We start from the raw sequence: 15,351 nt of genomic DNA on the forward strand, positions 1-15,351 counted from the left end.
ATTAAAAATCCGAATTTTCAAGTGAAGATTAAGCTCATCTTGCATAATAAAGTACGAAAAAAATCATAAACTTTCTTTTTTTAAATGGTATAAGAAGAGCATTGAGCAAGGAAATCTAGTCTTTTTTTGTGCTGAAAATAATTTAAAAAAAAGAACAAGCTAAAGAATAATAGTTTTTACTCAAATGTTCTTAACTATGGTACCCTGCAAAAAGTGTTGGAGTGTAATCAAATCATAATTCCGTTTGTATTTGCAGCAATAGCACTACATTAAACCGTAATATCGTCTATATTTGCTGTAACCTAATTGCGAATCTAAGTTAATTCATAATACATTTCATATTTGTTCCAACCCAATTGTGAATCTAAGTTGAACTATGATATCGTTCATATTTGTTGCAACGTGAATGTGGTACTGAACAATATTATGCTTAATATTTAACTCCTAATATTGTTCATACTTGCTGCAACTTTAATGTGGTTCTAAGTTGAATCATAATACCGTTCATATACATTCCAACCTTAATGTGTCTCTAAGTTGAACTGTAATATAGTTCATATTTGCTGCAACCTTAATGTGGCTTCAACCCGATCCCGACTTATGAGTCCAATTTTTGAGAGGGTTGAAATTAAATACCCACGGTCATTTAATTCTAAATTTTATGCCAAAGAATTTTTTATTGTTGCTAAAATATGCTTAATACTGGTCAAGAAAGATTAATAGTGTATTTTTTTTTTATCTCTTTCATGTTTTTAAATTTAAGGAATTTAAACTGGTAATAATTCACGAAAATCTTTTTTATTTCTCTGAATTATTGAATGGGACTTTTATTTCATTTCGAATTATTGAAGGGGACATATACGCACCAACCCCCCTGCCAATGACGCCGATGGTCACTAGGTTAAATCATAATATCGTTCACGATTGCTGCAAACCTTAAGTGGTTTTAACTTGAGCCATGATATCGTTCATATTTTTACTGCAACCTGTATGTGGCACTGAACAATATTGTGCTTAATACTGAACCATAATATTGTTCATACTTGCTATGACCTTAATGTGACTCTAAGTCGAATCATAATATCGTTCATATTTGCTGCAATCCTAATATGGAGCTAGTTTGAACCATAATATCGTACTTCTTAAAATCAAATTCTTGAGACTATGACTCAGTGTTGCTAAGTTTTCAGAAATTTTGCACTGTATTATGATTTATGATTCAACGTTGAACCGATTTTTCAGAGAGTAACTTTCAACTGGTTTATAAGTGTAAAAGTTGGTTGGTATCTCGAAATTATCTTTTCAACCTTGGTGAACAAATTACTCACGAAATACTTTTGAATTCTCTTGCAACACAAAAAATAACACATTTGGGACAATGTTTTTTTGTTATTTGAAAGTAAAATATCAAAACTATTGTAAGATTCTAAACAAGAACGCTCTAAAATATTTTTATGTCAATGCTCTCAATTCAATTCACCAAATTGCAACCAATGACAGTAATTAATTTAGTAATAAACCGGGCGATGGTGACACAAAGTTATAATATTTTTAAATCTTCCTATAAATTCATTCGATTATAATTTTCTAAAGAAAATAAAAAAAAACTCTTTTTCGACTTTTGCATTACGTCTATACAACTGAAGAGTAAGTTGAAGAGCTAAATAACTACAAATGCACCGTTAGAAATTTCTCTTAAAAAATGGTTAAATAACAATTTATTGAATGGTTATTTTACCACATTTAATCAAAACAGTCAAATAACCATAAATAAAGTGAAAATCAAACTGTTAAGTTTGAGAAAAACTGCTTATTAACTGCTTTCACCCAATACAACCGGAATTTTATCGCACCAAATAGAACCACCTAATGAAGCTACTTAGTTCTTTAAAACTGCGTACATATCATAGCCGAGCAGTCTTATCTTGACCGGCAGAACTGAAGTTCGAGTCCTAGTGTTGACACCACAATATTTCCTTCATTCGCTTCAACTCATGAAAAATTTCCCGTGTCCAGCACTCTCCAATGTCCATTACCTTACGAAAAGCCATTACCTTACGTTTATTGAAAAATGCTAAATGTAAATGGTTAAAAAACTGTATAATTTTGCATTCATGGTTTTATAACCATAATTTTTGTAAATAGTTTCTAAACCATAAAGGATAAAAATGTTCTTTACCGTGAACTTTACGGTTAATCGAGCTGCCAGTTATTTTACCATAATTTAAGAATGAAAATTTTAAAAGTGTTCTTCTACAATAATTTTCCATTATTGCTTATGTATGGATTTGTTCTAAGGTTGTTATTTATTAATAAGCTAAAGAATTTTGTAAAGTCTTTGAGATACGTTCACAGTATCCATATTTCGCAATACCCGATATCTATTATGTCTCCAAGTATCCAGTATCTATTCTTCCTAGCATCTGTGTTTCTCAGTTCTCGTTATCTATGGTGTATTTTGTAGTATCCACAATCTATATTTCTCAGTGCCATCACTATTAGGGACATTTAATAAATTAATTTATTTTATATTAAAAAGTTTTAATTGTTAAATTTTTAATAAATTTATCATTGTATCAAAATAAGAAAAGGAAATAATAACGTAATTATCAGTTCAGATGGTTAAAATAATTATCAATAATTAATAATTATCAATAATAGTATCAATCAGTATATAATAATATCAATCAGTAAATAATAATTATCAATAATTATAGTAAAAAAAATCAAGCATTAATTGGCTCTGATAATGAAAACAATTATTAGTCTTGGTGTATTATTCTGTAATTTGAGTCAAAGCTGTATTTGTTTGTTAAGAGATAGCCAAAATAGGATTATAAATGTTTGAATAAAAAAAATTGGTAAACTTATTACGTACTGAAAATTTAGGAACCTTGAACTACTTGTAAATTATATCCTTGTAGGCGAATACTCATAAATATTTAGCATTATTTTTTTCTCAGGTGATAAAATTTCTTACTTGGCATCACGGTTACAGTAAGAAGTTGATTGGAAACTGTAACTTAGTAAGCACGTTTTACTTGTTGCCGTTGCCAACTAAAGCAATAATAAAAGATAATACGGAACATAAATTTCAAGATTTTTAACTTCGGAAGAAAAAAAAACGTACAAAATACATGACTTGAAACTACGTGATGTTATGCTTGCGTAGTTTCATACAACACCATTAAAAAAAGGAAGAAAAACTTCCCAAGGTCTAACCTACCTTGGGTTCGAGTAAAAATGAGATGATTGGATGCTGTCCAAAATGTAAATTAAGGTGATATAATTGGCGATGGGGCATTAAAATCCCCCGTAATTGACTAAAAGAAAGAAAAAAACTTTAGTGAGCACAGGTGTTCAAATCTTGAGAAACGTTANTTGCCTTACGTTTTTGAAAAATGCTAAATGTAAATGGTTAAAAAAACTGTATAGATTTGTATTCATGGTTTTATAACCATATTTTTTGTAAATGGTTTCTAAACCATAAAGGATAAAAATGTTCTTTACCGTAAACTTTACGGTTAATCTGATAGACAGAGAGCTGCCAGTTATTTTACCATAATTTTTGGATAAAAATTTTAACAGTGTACTTCTACAATAATTTTTCAATTATTGCTTAGATATGGATTGGTTCTAAGGTTGTTATTTATTAATAAGCTAGAGAATTTTGTGAAGTCTTTGAGATACTCTCCCAGTGTCAATGTTTCTCAATACCCGATATCTATTTAGTTTCCAAGTACCCAGTATCTATGCTTCCCAATACCTGTGGTTTTCAGTTCGTTCAGTTGATGTTTTTTGTAGTTTCCAGAATCTATATTTCTCAGTGCCATCACTATTAGGGACATTTAATAAATTAATTTATTTTATATTAAAAAGTTTTAATTGTTAAATTTTTAATAAATTTATCATTGTATCAAAATAAGAAAAGGAAATAATAACGTAATTATCAGTTCAGATGGTTAAAATAATTATCAATAATTAATAATTATCAATAATAGTATCAATCAGTATATAATAATATCAATCAGTAAATAATAATTATCAATAATTATAGTAAAAAAAATCAAGCATTAATTGGCTCTGATAATGAAAACAATTATTAGTCTTGGTGTATTATTCTGTAATTTGAGTCAAAGCTGTATTTGTTTGTTAAGAGATAGCCAAAATAGGATTATAAATGTTTGAATGAAAAAAATTGGTAAACTTATTACGTACTGAAAATTTAGGAACCTTGAACTACTTGTAAATTATATCCTTGTAGGCGAATACTCATAAATATTTAGCATTATTTTTTTCTCAGGTGATAAAATTTCTTACTTGGCATCACGGTTACAGTAAGAAGTTGATTGGAAACTGTAACTTAGTAAGCACGTTTTACTTGTTGCCGTTGCCAACTAAAGCAATAATAAAAGATAATACGGAACATAAATTTCAAGATTTTTAACTTCGGAAGAAAAAAAAACGTACAAAATACATGACTTGAAACTACGTGATGTTATGCTTGCGTAGTTTCATACAACACCATTAAAAAAAGGAAGAAAAACTTCCAAGGTCTTACCTACCTTGGGTTCGAGTAAAAATGAGATGATTGGATGCTGTCCAAAATGTAAATTAAGGTGATATAATTGGCGATGGGGCATTAAAATCCCCCGTAATTGACTAAAAGAAAGAAAAAAACTTTAGTGAGCACAGGTGTTCAAATCTTGAGAAACGTTAGGATAATTCGATGCGATATCTTAATTTCTTACGTTTTTGTATACATATCATTCTATTCTAAGCAGACTTGCATCTATTTTTTTCATCCTTGTTTATTTTTTGTTTGTTTTTGCAACAACTGTTTTAAGGTTTTGAGATTAAAAAAAGAACTTTAAAAAAAGAACATCGTGACAGTCTGAATCAAATGTATTTGGATTAATTTTCACAAATATGTGTTATTATGGATGAATTTAGTTTTGAAATGATAATGAACTTGATTTGTTTTGAACCAGTCGGTGACAGACTATAATAACCTAATTTTACTTTACTGTTTTATTTAGCTCTATTGTGTCATCTATTTACGCTCGCTAATTCTTCTACTTGCAAGGCTTAAAATGTTTGCTATTACCCCACAAAAAATAATAAATGCAAATAAAATATCAATAAAAATTGAAATAAAAAAAAATTACTCGAGAAAAACTATATTTTTATTATTTAACTGGCTCAAAACTCTCAAAACTCATTAAAATGTTTGACAATTTTATCTACCGTTCAAATATTTTCACTGTTAGAAATGTTTCGGAAGAGCTGCTAAATTATCTCCAATCACCAGTTAAATTTCTGTTTCACGGTTTTGAAACCATGCTAGTTATAGTAGTAAATGGTTAAAAAATCGTATAATTTTGTATTCGTGGTTTTTTAACCATACTAGTTGTAAACTCTTTCAAAACCGTAAAGGTAAAAAATGCTCTTCACCGTAAACTTTACGGCTAATCGGATTTACAGGCAGTTGCCGGTTATTTTACCGTAATTTTAGAATGAAAGTTCTTAACAGTGTAGTTTTCAATCTTTTTGTCTAGAAGTTCATCGATAAGTTTAACGAATCTTATGAGCCACCCATTTGCTTGATAATATATCATCCAGGAAGGTATTAGCTAGAGAGAAATAACAGTTTTAGCGACAGTTAAGATGTATAATTTCCATCATACTGATATTTTGTTAAAATTTGAAATTAATTTACAATAAAATAAATTTATTTGAACCATTTCTGCTATAATCTAAAAGAGATTAAATATGGCTATACTAAACAGATCTACAGTATTATACCCTATAAAAAATTTCGGATTAAATGACGGTATGAAGTACCAGCACTTAGTATGCATCATCCGCAAAATGCATTTTTACCGTAAAACATTATACCGTAATTTTTATTGCAATATTTATTTATTAGAGTGATTAAGTGATATTAATAGAATTGTTACTGTTAAAATTAGGTTAGATCAGAGTTTTTGTTCCGTAACATGTTCCGGTAAAACTGGATTTTATGGTAAAGAATACCTGCACCCTGAGTACTGAATGCAATTTGATCCGGAATTTTTTACAGTGCATTAGATTACATTGCAAACACAATTTCATTACAAAATGGATAAAAACTATTTCATACTTAATTTAAAGTTTTGCAGTGTTTTTGTTAAGCTTCATCATCTTAGGAAAACGCTAAGCGGACTAATTTGCCTACCTTTTTACAAATTTTACTTACGAATTTTGCACCTCTAATTATCGTCTAAAATAGATTTTTTTCTTTTTTTTTATAACCGTCGTTGAACAGCTGACCTAACTTTTGGCTTTACTTATGATTTACTCCGTAACCTTGCAATTTTGAACCCAATGCAGACAGTTTTTATTGAAAAATTGTTTTAAACTGCATGAAATAATTAAGAGGGACATTAAAATCTAATCGGCTGGTCTTTTGAGCCACGGGTCACTTGATAAATATCCCTAGTTTTAACTTTCAACTCTTCATATATTGTCAGGACTTTGCATATATTGTCAAGGTTTTTTTCTGTTGAGTTTTAATTACTTCAAATATTATATTTTTAAACACATGTAACGCTTTTTATAAATTGTTTACTTTAAAGTTTGAAACTTATTTATTATTTAAATGAAACAGTGGTTTTCTTTTAGAATATTTGTTAAGTTACTGATACATTAAATTGCGTGAAAAATCATTTTAATTTTCTTAATTTGTGCTACTTTTTCTTAATTTTTTGTTACACATATTCTTTTTGGATTATAAATACAATATTGGTATTAAATATTTAATAATAATTGCTTTAAAGCAATGAATCTCATATTACGTGCTTGGTAAACTATACATTGAGTAAATTGTAAACTTACAGTTTTCGTTGCTTCTAAAAGTTGTTTGAGTTTGTTGATAATCTTTCTATAATTTAATTCATATGCTAGGAAATTAAATCTTCATTTTATATGTGACCTAAAAACCTCAGGAATTTTTATGAACTTGGCCAAGCCAAATAACTTAGGAACCAAATAAATGTATTATGAGTGATCGATTTCTCATCGCTTGAAAATGTTTCTTGCAGACGATTATTGATTTAAAACTAAACGATTACGATTATTGATTTAAAACTAAACGATTATTGATTTAAAACTAAAACTTTTATTCGATATTAGAATGTTTCTATGTTATTATAATATTGTTTTGATCACTCAATTAAGCCTTTATAAAGTGTGTAGTTAAAAAGTTAAATATTTCAAAATTAGGTATTTTTAAAGATCTAATATTTTTGATTTAAAATTTTATACTGAAATGCATGGTAGTAAATTGAATAACTTTATAAAAATATAATAAACTGTTAAATGCATTTTTATAAAAAAGAACTAGTATTTATGTTCTTAATAAGTTATTAAAACTGGAACTAATTTAAAAATTATACTAATTAACTGGAAAGTGGAGAATGCTTTAATGTTTTTAACTCAATGGAATATTTCTCATTTTAAACACATGAATGTGTCATACGAAATAATTAAATGATACTGTTTGTTAAATTAAAAAAAAATTAATTAAAAAGTAGAGTTTATGTTTACATTTAAATAATCCAATAATGTTTGCAAAAAAATAATGAAAATGGAACAATTGAACCAGAAAAACCAACAACCCTAAAAGCATTTAAAAATCATTTTATGGTGATGTAATTTTCAAGGTAAGGGGAAAACGTCAAAAACTTAACACAATGCAACATTATCTTTGTCTGTGTTTTTATTTATTAACTAGTAAAGACTTTTGAAATTTCGAAAGGAAGGAGAAAAAAAAACTTTATTGCATGATTCAAACAAACGGTCTTCTGCATCTCATTATGTCTTAGTCATGGAGTCTAATCACTTTTCTGAATGAAAAAGGTTCGCCCAAGTAAATCTGAAAAAATTTCAATTACTGTCTTTTTCGTTTATATTATAGCAAGGGTTATGTCTATTTTTGTAAAAGGTCCTGTTTTTCTGAAACTGTGGAAAAAAACTGATGTGTAGATTACCACCAGAAATTATGGCAATTTCCATACACCAAATATGGTGTAGTAAGGCACCAGGGATGTATAGAATAACAATTATTGAACTATATTAGATAAAACGTAAATTATTTAGAAACTGAGTGCACAAACTCTATTCAACGTGTGAACATCACTACAAATATTCGTATTTAGGTTATGGCGTGTTCGATATGCCAGCCATCATTGGCTATGATGTGGTGCTGATGAAATTCTGCACGACCCACTGAAGTATCGGAACGTCGATGACCTCCTGAATCTCAGTTGTCTGCTCAGCAATGGCTTTGGGGTTATTTCTGTACACATTATCTTTCATATAGCCCCACAAAAAGGAGTAACATATGTTGAGATCCGGAGAATATGGCCGCCAAGCTAGTCCCATTTTATTAGTCTTTGGGTGCCATAGAATGTGGTCCCCAAAGTGCTCTTCCAGAACACCAAACACTCTTTTGGTACAATGGGGTCGAGCTCCGTCTTGCAAAAGCCATATCTTGTCGGAATCAGAGGTACTTCGGATATGGCGATGGAAATTACTTTCCAAAAACTTCAGTAGTCACCGAGCTATCAACAAATAACTTATTGATTATTCCGTGACTGTACATTGTGTACCACACTGTGACACGTTGCCGAGAGAATATTAAAATAAATATGAATTAGGTTTAATCGAGAGAACAGAAACTGTAGATAGGTACTTTATTTACGTCGCTCTAGAGCTGCACAATGGGTTTTTTCCGACACTCTGGAAAACATCCCTGGGGATGATCCGAAGACCTGCCTTCCCAATTTTCATCCGAAGTCGATGGAACTCATTTAAAACAGAAACGGTAAGGAATTAAGTACTATAAACTGATTTAACATAAGTTACAGTTCTGTACAGGTTCAGATAAAATTACGCTTAGTACACATTTTAAAATATAGCATATCTACGTTGTATAGAATGCGATTTGCTTATGTTTCTTAACTCGTGACTAACTCCAACCTTTTCATGCATGATTAAAAATCCAACGTGAACTTGGCATCTTTCGATTCCAAATATTTGCCAACAATTGAGTTTTTCGGATGTTAAAATAATTCAAAATAATCACAGAAACACTTTCAGGAACGTAATCCCGGTATTCAGTATTCCTTTTTATTAGTATTTGGAATTAACTACACTACTTAAAGTGTATATGAAAGCTCGATTTGGTGTTAACTTGAAATAAAGTGTTCAGATTTGGTGTTAACTTGAAATAAAGTGTTCAGATTTGGTGTTAAACTTGGAATAAAGTGTTCAGATATGGTGTTAACTTGAAATAAAGTGTTCAGATTAGGTGTTAACTTGAAATAAAATGTTCAGATTTGGTGTTAACTTGAAATAAAATGTTCAGATCTGGTGTTAACTTGAAATAAAGTGTTCAGATTTGGTGTTAACTTGAAATAAAGTGTTCACTCGCACTGTATTTTGGGTTGTTCAACGCATAACTCGGAGGCCTATTACACCACAGTTGTATAAAAATTAATGGCGAGTCAGATATTCGGTAGCCAATGGCTAGCTAGCGAATGAAAATTTCACGCCTTGGTTTAATTTTAATGGATCCTGCATTTTGGCTGAATAATACTGTTTGAACTTTTTATACTATATGTAATTCAATTACTTCTTTGAATATTCACATATTGGATTTTAAATAAACCAGATTTGTGATTATAGATAAAGATATCGCAACTTTTGGTTAAATTACTTAGATTGAACTTATTATTTATACTCAATTGTATTTTATTATAAACTACATATTAGGTATGGTCACAATTACCAGAATATAAAAAACTGATGGTGTCTCTAGATTTATGGTAGCACCAAAAGCTCGGTAATTTTAACCGAAGCTCTCTTTGGTAATGATTTTGGTAAAGTAAACAGCAAAATATGGTTTTATAGCATGTTTGATAACTTTATCATGATACCTTAGAACATGACATAAAATCCCCTTTATTCCTTTAAATTTACTTTTCAGCTTTGTATTTTTTACTAAATGTTTGGTAGTAAGAGCTATAATTTTGTAAACGCCTACCTGGTGGCCGAGTGGTTAGCGTGCCTGACTGCGGAGCCGCTGGTCGCGGGTTCGAATTCTGCTCAGGGCATGGATGTTTCTTTCTCTCTGTGTTCTATGTCCTTTCTTTGTGTGTGATTGTGTGAATGTGACCCGCCCTATAAACTGGTTTGTGGTTGTGTGACGTGGGCGAAGCTGCTTCACCGCCGTGTCTTCGCCACAGGTGCCCACTGAGTAACGAGAAGAGATATAGCAGTTCTGGCATTTCTGTGGCCAATGGGACTACCCCTAAGTGCCGGCCATTGAAAAAAAGAGAAAGAATAATTTTGAAAACTAGAATTTCCGGTAAATCATTACTACATAAAAATTATCAAATGAATGGTTTAAATACGATATATTTTGGTTTCCTTAACTAAAATTAGTCTATTTTTTAAAAAAAAAAACCAGAAATAAGATTATGATACAGGACGGTAATTCTACCGTACTGCATAATTTTTTTTCTCACTTAGGGGCCTACAAAAATGTAGAATTTTTAGGACTCTGCATGTTATGGAATGGACAGTAGCGTGACACGTTTTAGATGTTATTTCAACTTTATTAAATTCTTGGGTGACAGATATGGTATTTAGGCGTCTTGGCGACCATAGATGCAATTGATATGTCCACCCCTGACGATATCTAAACAATAATCTATATTTTTTAATATGAACTATTTATTTCGATAATAAATGAACATGTTTCATTCTTTCAAATGAACATGTTTCATTCTTTCATTCCTTCACTGCGAAAACGTTTCGCAATTTCAAATCTTTAAATGGTTGATGAGGGATAATTTTAGGATGCCAGGAACTCTTTATTTTAAAATTCTCCTGACATAATTGGATAATAGTGCATGGGCGTAAAATAAACACAAACGTTGAGTCATCTAAATTTTGTTCTTTAAAAGAACTCGTGGGATATTTACACTGACGAATCCGTTTTCTTTTTATTTCTATTGAGAACATACAGACTTTTTTTTTTGCTAAACAGAAACTATCAAAGCTTTGCCAGAAATATTTTTTCGACATGCGCTTTTCGGATTTAAATGAAAAAGATTGTGAGGATTAGACTACACCTTCTGAATTAAAAAAAAAATTAAAAACAAACTGGTGCCAGGTATGTGCCAAGTACTACTTACTACATTAGATAAAAAATAGAAATTGCAGATCTTAAGAAAAATTTAATTTTTTCAGCTTTCGTTTCATTTTTATTGAGGACTATAAAAATAATTACTGCTTTCGTCTCATTCTCCGGTTTAAAAGAGGAATAAATAATTAGATCTACTATAAATATTTATCTTGAGGTTTATTTTTACAAAAAAATTGCTCTACCTTTTCAAATTTGGCAAAAAAGAAAAAATACAACTTAGAAATACTCATAAAAAAATATTATTCCTTTTAAATATGGCACAGAATTTTAAAACTAAAAACTTTTAACTAGTTATTTCCGGGAATAATCTAACAATTATTAACAACGGTGTAACTGAAGTATTTTGTACAACTAAATAAGATTCTTTTCACAACACTTAAATATTTACTTTATTTTCTTCATATATAGAGATAACAGTCGGCAAAGAATTCTGTTAGGTTAAAAAACATTTCGCTAAAAAAGAACGAAATTTAAAATAAATAAAAATAAACAACTTAAAAAATAAAAATGCTGTTGCCAGCCATAGAATTTTTTGATGTTCATTTACGTCGCACTAGAGCTGCACAATGGGCTGTTGGCGACGGTCTGGGAAACATCCCTGAGGATGATCCGAAGACATGCCATCACAATTTTGATCCTCTGCAGAAGGGATGGTATTCCCGCTTCGGTAGCCCGACGACCTGCACGCGAAATCGAGCACTTTACGATAAAACACTTTAACGAGGACCAATACCGCACACCCTCTTTCCTTACGCAGACTGATCCAAGTGGTCACCCACCCGCACACTGACCGCAGCCAGTGATGCCTGACTTCGGTAATCTGCTGGGAACCGTGTTTTAACGATCTGTCCACTGCGGGACTAGNCAGAGTTGGTGTTAACTTGAAATAAAGTGTTCAGATTTGGTGTTAACTTGAAATAAAGTGTTCAGAGTTGGTGTTAACTTGAAATAAAGTGTTCAGATTTGGTGTTAACTTGAAATAAAGTGTTCAGAGTTGGTGTTAACTTGAAATAAATTGTTCATTCGCACTGTATTTTGGGTTGTTCAACGCATAACTCGGAGGGCTATGACACCTCAGTTGTACAAAAATTAATGGCCAGTCAGATATTCGGTCGCCAATGGTTAGCTAGCGAATGAAAATTTCACGCCTTGGTTTAATTTTAATGGATCCTGCAATTTGGTTGAATAATATTGTTTGAACTTTTTACACTATATATAATCCCATTACTTCTTTGAAAACTACACATATTAAATAAACCAGATTTGTTATTATATAAATAAAGATATCGCAATTTTTGGTTATATTACTTAGATTGAACATATTATTTATACTCAATTGTATTTTACTGTAAACTACATATTAGGTATGGTCACAATTACCAGAATATAAAAAATTGATCTCTAGATTTATGGTAGCACCAAAAGCTCGGTAATTTTAACCGAAGCTCTCTTTGGTAATGATTTTGGTAAAGTAAACAGCAAAATATGGTTTTATAGCATGTTTGATAACTTTATCACGATACCTTAAAACATGACATAAAAACTCATTTATTCGTTTAAATTTACTTTTCAGCTTTACATTTTTTTACTAAATGTTTGGTACTAAGTGCTATAGTTTTGAAAACTAGAATTTCCGGTAAATCATTACTGCATGAACGCAAAAATTATCAAATGAATGGTTTAAATACAATATATTTTGGTTTCCTTATCTAAAATTAGTCTGTTTTTTTTTAAAACCAGAAATGAAATTATCATACAGGTCGGTAATTTTATATTACTGTTTAATTTTTTTTTCTCACTTATGGTCCTACAAAAATGTAGAAATTTTAGGACTCTGCATATTATGGAATGGACAGTAGCGTAACATGTTTTAGATGTTATTTCAACTTTATTAAATTCTTGGGTGCCAGATACACTATTTAGGCACCTTGATGACCTTTATAGATGCAGTTGATTTGTTGACCCCTGACGATATCTAAACAATAATCTGTATTTTTTAATATGATCTATTTATTTCTATAATAAATGAACATGTTTCATTTCTTCAACTAGAACTCTTCAAACGGAACTTCATTCACAGCGAAAAAGTTTGCGCAATTTTAAATCTTTAAATGGTTGATGAGGGATAATTTTAGGATGCCAGGAACTCTTTATTTTAAAATTCTCCTGACATAATTGGATAATAGTGCATGGGCGTAAAATAAACACAAATGTTGAGTCATCTAAATTTTGTTCTGTAAAAGGACTCGTGGGATATTTACACTGACGAATCAGTTTTCTTTTTTTTTCTGTTGAGAACATACGGACTTTTTTTTTTTTTTTTTTGCTAAACAGAAACTATCAAAGCTTTGCCAGAATTATTTTTTCGACATGCGCTTTTCGGATTTAAATGAAAAAGATTGTGAGGATTAGACTACACCTTCTGAATTTAAAAAAGAAAATTAAAAACAAACTTTTGCCAGACATGTGCCAAGTACTTACTAGAAATTGCAGATGTTAAAAAAAATTAGTTTTTGCAGCTTTCGTTTCATTTTTATTGAGGACTATAAAAATAATTACTGCTTTCGTCCCTTTCTTCGGTTTAAAAGAAGATTAAATAATTAGATCTATTATAAATATTTATCTTGAGGTTTATTTTTACATAAAATTGTTTTACCTTTTCGAATTTGGCAAAAAATACAACTTAGAAATACTCATAAAAAATTAAAAAAATATTATCCAAGATTTATTTTTCTGAACTAAAAATTTTATTGAAACTAATAAAACATTTAGTGATTAGTCATTTGAGTGGATTACATATTCGTGGCCTTTTTAATATCCGTCAAAAGAATACTTTTTACTATGGAATTTAATATTCTGTTGGCTTAGATGTCTGTTCCAAAAATACACACAACAGTTATCATAATTAATGTTATAAGAATTTGTTTAACGCCTCATTTTCTTTAAATTTTCAACGAAGCTATATAAATTTTCGATTTCTTTTTTAAACTCAACGATAGTATGTTTCGTGTATTTATTACAAGTGTCTGGTCTGGTTCTAAAGATAATTATTCAACACAATACTCAGTAGATTATACTGCTACTTTTTAAGATTGCTTTCCATGATTCAGAATGGAAGAATAATCATTTTAAAATAAATCTTGAGATAAAAAATTACTTTTAAGGAATTTTGGATTGTCGAATGTAGTCTTTATGTTTTCCAGTCTGTTACCAGTCTTTTCAAGTTAATTAATGAAGCTTTGTTAACTGCTTGTCAAATGCAGAGTAAGTCTGTGAACTTTATTTGAGCTATGATGTGTTAATCGTAATACGTTTCAGCATGGTATTAAAAAAAATCATTCTGTTAAATTGCCTGATAATGTATTTTTAGTTTAACAATGATTTATACGATCTTTCAAGGCTAAACTTTTCTACAATTTTGATGCTGACTATTAAAAAAAATGTGCAAGTCATATACACGAGTCAATGTTAATCACCGACATTGATCCATTTTATTTTTATTTTTAAAATGATTTTTTGCAAAATGACTCAATTTTTTTATCAAGTTTAAAAAATAACTCAATTTTGAAAACCTGTCATTTCAATATTTAAATCCGATTTTTTAAGCTTTATAGATTTTAAATTTCCTATAGAGTGTTTTATAAGAGTGTTGTTGTTCTTCTTCATAGGCACTACAGCCGGTAAGTGGCCAATTTAAAAGGTTATTTTTTTAAAGGATTGTCATCGCTATATCGAAATACATGTTCCAGCCACCTAAGATGGCAAGGGCATTTATAAGAGTGTTTCCGACAATTTTTTCTAATTCATTGTTGTATTTTTTAATTCACAGGTAATGTTTCGTTTATAATTTTTACATAAAATTAAAACATTACCAGTTCTTTTAAAACATATTTATAGATAAATAAAAAGTTAAATAACTTATACATATAATAAAAAATTAAGTTATTTGCTATTAATTGCAGTTGCAGCAAAACATTTACAATAATTAACAACTTAAAACTTCAACATATTAACTCTCAAATTTTTTATTATCTTTAAACAAAATTATTAATAACAAAACCTTTTTTCATCATGTAGTGTTCTGAGAGAAAATCCGT

General features: G+C 29.7%; 1 protein-coding gene across 2 annotated transcripts in view; it reads left to right on the top strand.

Annotated features, from left to right (window-relative positions):
- The window catches only part of LOC107449343 (excitatory amino acid transporter), a 101,101-nt gene that overhangs the window by 42,712 nt on the left and 43,038 nt on the right, over nt 1–15,351 (top strand). The window lies entirely within an intron of this gene.

The sequence above is a fragment of the Parasteatoda tepidariorum genome, chromosome 5, assembly GCF_043381705.1.
Source record: "Parasteatoda tepidariorum isolate YZ-2023 chromosome 5, CAS_Ptep_4.0, whole genome shotgun sequence".
Lineage (NCBI taxonomy): Eukaryota > Metazoa > Arthropoda > Arachnida > Araneae > Theridiidae > Parasteatoda > Parasteatoda tepidariorum.